Source organism: Balaenoptera ricei, chromosome 14, assembly GCF_028023285.1.
Source record: "Balaenoptera ricei isolate mBalRic1 chromosome 14, mBalRic1.hap2, whole genome shotgun sequence".
Taxonomy (NCBI): Eukaryota; Metazoa; Chordata; class Mammalia; order Artiodactyla; family Balaenopteridae; genus Balaenoptera; species Balaenoptera ricei.
In genome coordinates, this window is record NC_082652.1 from 39,316,088 (window position 1) to 39,324,037 (window position 7,950).

General features: G+C 41.9%; 1 non-coding gene across 1 annotated transcript; it reads right to left on the reverse strand.

Moving 5' to 3' along the window:
• Positions 1–497: 497 nt before the first annotated feature.
• Positions 498–570, reverse strand: TRNAK-UUU (transfer RNA lysine (anticodon UUU)). The gene has a single exon. It is a non-coding gene; the product is annotated as a tRNA-Lys (tRNA).
• Between the last annotated feature and the right edge of the window lie 7,380 nt (positions 571–7,950).

Sequence of the window (7,950 nt, forward strand, 5' to 3'; positions counted from 1 at the left end):
GGCCCCAGGCGCTCACCTGTGTCATGGGAAGAGGTAGTGCAGTGGCGCAGGCCCAGCGTGAAGAGTATGCGTCTCTTGAAGATACACGTCCCCACATTGAAAGCAGGTACTCCTTATTCTGGCGTTACCCTAAGAACACTCACGGAATAAGCAGCAGTGGGACCTTCATCCAGGGAGGCGGAAGGAGCAAGCCTTCGCTTGGTTTTGGGGGAGCGGCCGTAGGGAGCAACGATGGGGGGGCAGTTACCCTCACCCAGTGCCTTCATGGCCAGCACTTGCTATCAGCACTTGACGAGTTCCCACCTGGATGACAATGGGTTTGAACACTGAGTGTCCTACCCCTCCACCAATGTGGGTGCTCATTGCTGTGTGGGTAAAATACGGCTCAAACTCCCAGTTCCAAGTAATTTTTCAAGCACCACATTTCATAATAAGGCGAAGCTTGGTTTCCTTATTTCATTATTTTTTTAAAAATTTAACTTTACTTATTTATTTTGTGCCTGGACAGGGACTTGAACCCTGGGCCCTCAGATTAAAAGTCTGATACTCTACCAAGTGAGCTACCTAGGCATTTGTTATTTTTATTAAGACCTCTTAGCATATCAAAAAGGTATTTATGAGGGGTTTAAAAACCATTGAGTAAAAAACCCAAAGAATAAAAGAATAAACTAGAGGAAGAAAGGAAGGATCTTGTATTTCTTGAGTACTTACTATCAGCACTGACTATGTGTCCAGCACTTTACATGATCTTACTTAAGCCTCGTAACAACCCTGAAACGCAGGCTTTCCCATCTCCATTTTACAGATGGAAGGGGTCCAAGACTCCAAGTGGTTAGGCTGTTTACACGGCAGTGGTGAGCTGTAGAGCAGGATTTTAACTCAGGCCTGAACAGCTCTGCTCCTCCTTCCTGTCGCCCCCTAACCAGGGAGAGTGCAGCAAAACCCATGGGCAGGTGAGGCGTACATGGGGACATGGGGACACAGGCATTTCTCTGGCCCTCAGTGTCCTCAGATGGGGTTAAATTAGATACTCCTTAAACTGTTTTCAAGATGTAAAAGTATTGCCTATGTAGGTCCTCGATAAATGTTGACTGAACCACATTGTATATATCCAAAATTATATAATAGAATTAGATGGGATGGGCACGGCCCAGATAGGAAAGGAAATAATATAATGTCGTGACTACACTAACCTGCATTTAAAGTGTTCATTCAGGGACTTTCCTGGTGGCGCAGTGGTTGAGAATCCTCCTGCCAGCGCAGGGGACACGGGTTTGAGCCCTGGTCCGGGAAGATCCCACATGCCGCAGGGCAACTAAGCCCGTGCGCCACAACTACTGAGCTTGCGCTCTAAAGCCCACAAGCCACAGCTACTGAGCCTGCGAGCCACAACTACTAAAGCCTGAGTGCCTAGGGCCCGTGCTCCGCAGCAAGAGAAGCCACCGCAATGAGAAGCCAATGCACCGCAACGAAGAGCGGCTCCCGCTTGCCGCAACTAACGAAGATCCAACGCAGCCAAAATAAATAAATAAATAAAATTTAATAATAAATAAATAAAGTGTTCATTCATGTGGACCTGAACCATAGAGTAGTTGTCAGTTTTATTATGTATTTGGTCATATTAAAAAGCCATTTTTCTATTGTATAGAATAGGGAACTGTATCCAATATCCTATGCTAAACCATAATGGAAAAGAATATGAAAAAGAATATATGTATGTATAACTGAGTCACTTTGCTCTACAGCAAAAATTAAACACAACACTGTAAATCAACTATACTTCAATAAAATTAAAAAAAAAAAGACATTTTGGGATTTCCCTGGTGGTCCAGTGGTTAAGAATCCGACTTCCAATGCAGAGGACACCAGTTCGATCCCTGGTCGGGGAACTAAGGTCCCACATGCCACGAGGAAACGAATCCCACATGGGGCAATTAAGCCTGCACGCCGCAACGAAAGATCCCGTGTGCCACAACTAAGACCCAACACAGCCTAAATAAATAAATAAATAAAAGGAAATTTTTTAAAAAAATTAAAAAAGACATTTTTACAAAAGTAGAGTTTGAGCACTTTTTAAGTAAATGAATATGGTTGGCTCCTTTGTTATACTTTTAAATACACGTGTGGGATTGACATTATAAATCAAATTGATTTTTCCTCAGGTGTATACTTTCAATGGTTTCTATTTACAACGAGGACTAAAAGGTCCCCAGGCTGGTATTACCTGATGTCTAGCAGTATTTGTGTGCAGGCACCTGCTTTATACGTGTATTGGGCATCTCCCCAGATGTCTGAGATGCACAGTGTTCAGTGGGAGCATTTCCTACACGATGCTACGGCTTACTTTGTATGAACTGTTGCCACACTTGTTTTATCTAGAGTTATCTGGAACATTTGGGGCCCCTTGATTTATATGAGTGAATGAAAGAAAACCTTTACTGTATCTAAACAATAAAACGATAGCAGGCGAGACAGCCAAACCTGGCAGTGAGGAGACCAGATTCCTGCAGAGTTTCCTGCCTGCCACGGACACACTGGAGATGACTGGCATCACCCCCGGGGTCACCAGTCTAGAGAGCTCTGGGTGTCTGGGGGACCTGCTTTCACCAGAGAACCACAGAGAGGGCGTGTGGTTTCCTGTGATGGGTGGCTCATTCTCCCTACAAGATGAGTGGCACCTGGCTACACTGGGGTCTAAAGAAGATCTCAGAGTTAGCTGGACTTTTGTCATTAAGCTCAGGGGAAATACACATACACACACACAAACACACACACACACACGAACATAGTATCATAGTATCAATCCCTTGGAGTGCCAAAGAAAATGGGAGAGAAATTCTGAGGCTTGTCTCCCTGCATTTGAATTTCTATCCACAAGGCAGTCTGGAAAGGGAAGATGATATGGCTCCAATATTTTATTTAATAAATGATAGGGCATCCAATTATTCTGGGATGGGTTCTGTGTATATAGGTTGTAAGTCAGAACCATCCCATAATAATCAGCACCCTGGTCCAGGAGGAAAATGCCCTGTCCTCCTCCGTACCCCTATGGCTTAGGGTTGTTCTTCTGCGGCATCTTTCCTCCCTTTCGGCTCCAAGTTCACTTGCAGCAGAGCTCATCTGTAAGAACATGTTCATGGGAAGGAGGGAAGTGATGGGTGCCCTGTGCCCTGCCAGGGATGGCTGCTTCTCTGACATACTGGTTCTAGGATTGGGAGCAAGTTTCCAGAAAGTACCTGTTTGAATACACCCAAAGCATTGTGGACTTCCTTGATGCTCTTTCATCAAATATCTTTCAAAGCCTTATCAATAAATAGAATGATTAATAAATAGAATGGTAGGTGTGGACCAGTGGTTCTCAACTCTGGCTGCCGGTTAGAATCTTCTGGAGAGCTCAAAATCTCAAGGATTTTATAGTTAACTTGATGAATTGAAAACAGAGAAAATGGTGATCCTAGCAGGATATTTCTTTCTGAAACCACCCTCCAGTGCCTCACTTGCCCTTATTTAATTTTATTGGAGTTGACCCAAATAAAAACCTATCTCATCGCATTCACCTCCCCTACCTGCCACCCACTGACAGTGTTAGGAAACAGAATCTGGCACCTTGCCTGCCGGATGACACACAAGCCAATGTGGGATGATATGGCGAATCAGGAGTAGCCTTTCCCTCAGCTGGAGATTCCTCCCTCAGGGTCTGAAGCGCTAGCATTTCCAACCCAGCCCGTCTCCAGATCCACACACCTGCCTGAAATCACTTCGGTGGGAAGAAAGGTCAAGAGCAGGAAAACAGCCCCTTACTCTTGCATAGCCATCTCAGTGACGGAAGTGGGATTGCCTAATTGTCATTTTGTGCTTCTCCACCAAAGAAAAAGAACCCTGGAGTGTTCCAGAGAAGAGGGGTACCTTTCTCTGCATCCTGGCTGGGAAGGAATCTCCAGGGACGGATGGCTGGAGAATCAGAAGTAGGGAGAGCTGGGGACTTGTTCTTCTCGACGGCCGATTTTTAAGTCTGTTTGGCTTGTGTTTCTGCAGAGTAAAACATAAGTTAAAAAGAAGCGGAGGGAAAATTAGGTCTTGAGAGAACTAGAGACTCAAGGAATTACTTTTGTTGTTGTTGATGCTACAGTTAGTCCCTAAAAGAAGACAGAGTCGTAAGGGGGATGTAAACCCTCGCGCCACTGGTTTTCTGAGCAGCTTAGTTTGAGTGGAGCTTTAGCTGCCTGGGAAGGTACAGCAGGTGGTCTCTATGGAGAAACACTCTTTCAGGTGGGTTTGGGAATCCAGTGTGCTTTTTTTCACTCCCAAACATATTTATTGTATGTAAACATACAATACGTAACTGTAGTTTGACAAATGTCTTGGCGATAATGTTGTAAAGGAAAACCTGAGAGACAGACTGCTTAGCTTAATTGCTAACAGCATTCACATCACTTTGAAACTGTAGGACATTTAGGAAAATCTAGCTTAATTCACAAAGAAGACGGTTTCACACCCTGGTTGAGCCGGATCATTGACAAGATTAGATATTGTCACAGTTAGAGACAGAGCAAAAAACAAAACTAATTCAAAACAAATAAAAACAAAATAAAGTTCAGCATGGACTTCAGTAAGAAGTATAAAAGGGTGGCAAGGGCACTGTGGTCATGTGACTTCCCAGCTTCCGAAGTCTGTGCTGGTGCTTTGTGAATATTTAGGTAGGAAGGAAGGGTTTGGTCAGGCTGGAGGGGAAAACAGAGGAAAGGGGTGGGGGAGCTGCTCGTTGCCCTGGGAATGTGAGGGGGAGGGTGGCGCTTCCTAGGCTGAGCGGGGCACCCAAGACAAGGTCCAGGTGAAGGCGCAGGTTGTGTAACCCTGAAACACCTGTACGGTGCTACTGGGAGGGGGTTCGTCCTGTTAATTGAGCCAGACAGGATGCTCGGGGATGTGTGCGACCCCTTTGAGCTGCCCAGAACCCTGCATCTTTCTCAAACACTTTCCAGATTCCAAAATGAATACTTTCAAAGAGGAGTTAACACGTTTGGGGGACAAAAATCAAACTTTGCTCTACTCTTTTGAACATGGAAATTTAAAGAAAGGTATTACTGTGATCATAGATGCACAGGGAAGGTAGACTTAAGAATCTTCATGCATCGTCCCATGTTGTCTCTTGCTCCCTGTTTTACAGTTGGAAACTGTAGATTTAGATGGTTGGGAAATATTAAATAAGGAAATCCGTGAGCCTCTTTGAGTGTTTAAGGCGCGGAGTGGGGAATAGAACAAAATAGAATTGCTATGTTTCTTAGCAGTCAGTAGCAGTTTCAAAATATTCCATGTTCCGGGACTTCCCTGGTGGCGCAGTGGTAAAGAATCCGCCTGCCAATGCATGCAACATGGGTTCGAACCCTGGTCAGGGAAGATCCCACATGCCGCAGAGCAACTAAGCCCGTGTGCCACAACTACTGAGCCTGAGCTCTAGAGCCCGTGAGGTACAACTACTGAAGCCCACGCGCCTAGAGCCTGTGCTCCACAGCAGGAGAAGCCACCGCAATGAGAAGCCCACGCACCACAACAAAGAGTAGCCCCTGCTTGCTGCAACTAGAGAAAGCCTGTGCGCAGCAACGAAGACCCAACGCAGCCAAAAATAAATAAATAAAAATTTATAAAAAAAAAAAATTCCATGTTCCAAATATTCCAGTTTCCATGTCATATTAAAAAAAAAAAAAGACTTTCTAGGGCAAGTGTATTTCTCAGACTTATGAAGTAATGTAGGAAAGTAATTGTATCCCCATAAAACAACTCCATTCAAAAGAAGAAATGAAAATACCCTTTAGGAATGGCAAAGGAAGGAAGCTGTGCCTTGTGTCCAAGCACAAATGGGTGAGATTAGCATGATTAAAAACCAATTCTAAAGGAACAGTGTCTCACCACACATCCAAATAGTTCTCATTTCCACTGCTTTCCTCCTCAAAAATTGGATCTTCTAAGGAAAGAAAACTTAAAGTAGATGTTGCTTTAAATTCTTTCAAACTCATGGTCTCATGTTCAACCAAAAGCTCTAATACATCAAGATAAGTAATAGGTTCATCCAGTGTCCTGACTGGCTGTTTCAAGTTTGACCAGGGGGACTCTCAGCCACCAACCTGCCCCTCTATCTATCCGCCACTGGCTTTAGTCCTATTGGTCCCAAGAAGGAAACAGTGACTCCTGGGCTTGCTGAAGCATCTGGATGTCATGGCAGGTGAGTGATGACCCAAGGAAAATGGAGAAAGCCGAGGAGCTTAGACAAGTATTGCTTTGCCTTGGAGACTCTCTCTTCCATTCACAGTGTTATCTCCTGAGGGCTTTCGAGTAGACTTTAGGAATCCTCTATTTAAATTTTTGTTTTCTAATAATAAGATGAGAAACTCCTTCTTCATTTCAAATGGTAAAATCAAATTTGTTTCCTGGATTTTTTTTCTTTCTATTTTATCTTTATCATCATCATTATCATTTCATGATTTCATCATGAGAGTCTAATATCATTAGCTTTAAAATAGAAATGTTATTATTTATAATGAGAAATAAAAGTTTAGGAAAATATTAAGAAGTGAAAATAAGAAGAAAAGAGTCACATATATTTCCACCAATCAAAAGATCTAAAATGGTGTTTTGAGGTTATTTGTGCTATCTTTTCTCCATATAATGATTTTCTAAAAATTCAACCTAGACATAATATATAGAGAGTGAGAAGGCAAGACACAGACATTCTTGGGAAAAGATATTTGCAGTAAAAGTGTCTGACAAAGGACTCATATCCAGAGTATTGAAAAGTTCCTACAAATTAATAAGAAAAAGACAACCCAATAAAAAATGGGCAAAAGACTTGAATGGGTACATGTCTAAAAAACGATATTCAAATGTCCAATGAACATATAAAAAAGTATCCATCATCATTAATCATAAGGGATATACAAATTAAAACCACAGTAATATACTCCTACACACCTACCAGAATGACAAAAGTTAAAGTGACTGATAATATCAAGTGTTGGTTAGGATGCGGAGCAACTGGAACTCTCATATACTTCTCATAAGAGTGTAAATTGGCACAGTTCTTTGTAAATGATAGAATTTCCTATTATATACCCAACTATTTTATTCATTCATTCACTGATGGGCATTTAGGTTGTTTCCATGTCTTGGCTATTATAAATAATGCTGCAATGGACATGGGGGTACAGATATATTTTCAAGTTGGTATTTTTGTTTCCTTTAGATATATTCCCAAAAGTGGAATTGCTGGATTATATGGTTGTTCTATTTTTAATTTCTTGAGGATCCTCCACACTGTTTTCCATAGTGACTACACCAACTTACAATCCCACCAACAGTGCACAAGTGTTCCCTTTTCTCCACATCCACACCAGCATTTATTATCTTTTGTCCTTTGATGATGGCCATTCTAACAGGTGTGAGGTGATATCTCATTGTGGTTTTAATTTGCATTTTCTTAATGACTAGTGGTGTTGAGCATCTTCTCATGGATCTATTGGCCTTTTGTATATCTTCTTTGGAGAAATGTCTATTCAGGTCCTTTGCCCATTTTTAAAATTGGGTCATTCATCTTCTTTTTTTTTTTTTTTTTGCTACTGAGTTGTATGAGATTTTGGATATTAGCCTCTTATCTGATAGATGGCTTGCATTTTTTTCCCATTCCACAGGTTTTTGTTTCACTTTGTTGATGGTTTCTTTTGCTGTGCAGAAGCTTTTTAGTTTGATGTAGTACCACTTATTTATTGTTTATTTTGTTGATTGTGCTTTAGGTGTCATATCAAAAAATGATTGCCAACACCCATGTAAAGGAGCTTTATTCCTATGTTTTCTTCTAGGAATTACATGATTTGAAATCTAACACTTAAGTCTTTAATCTATTTTGAGTTAATTTCTGGGAGTGGTGTAAGATATGGGTTCACTTTTATTTTTTTACCT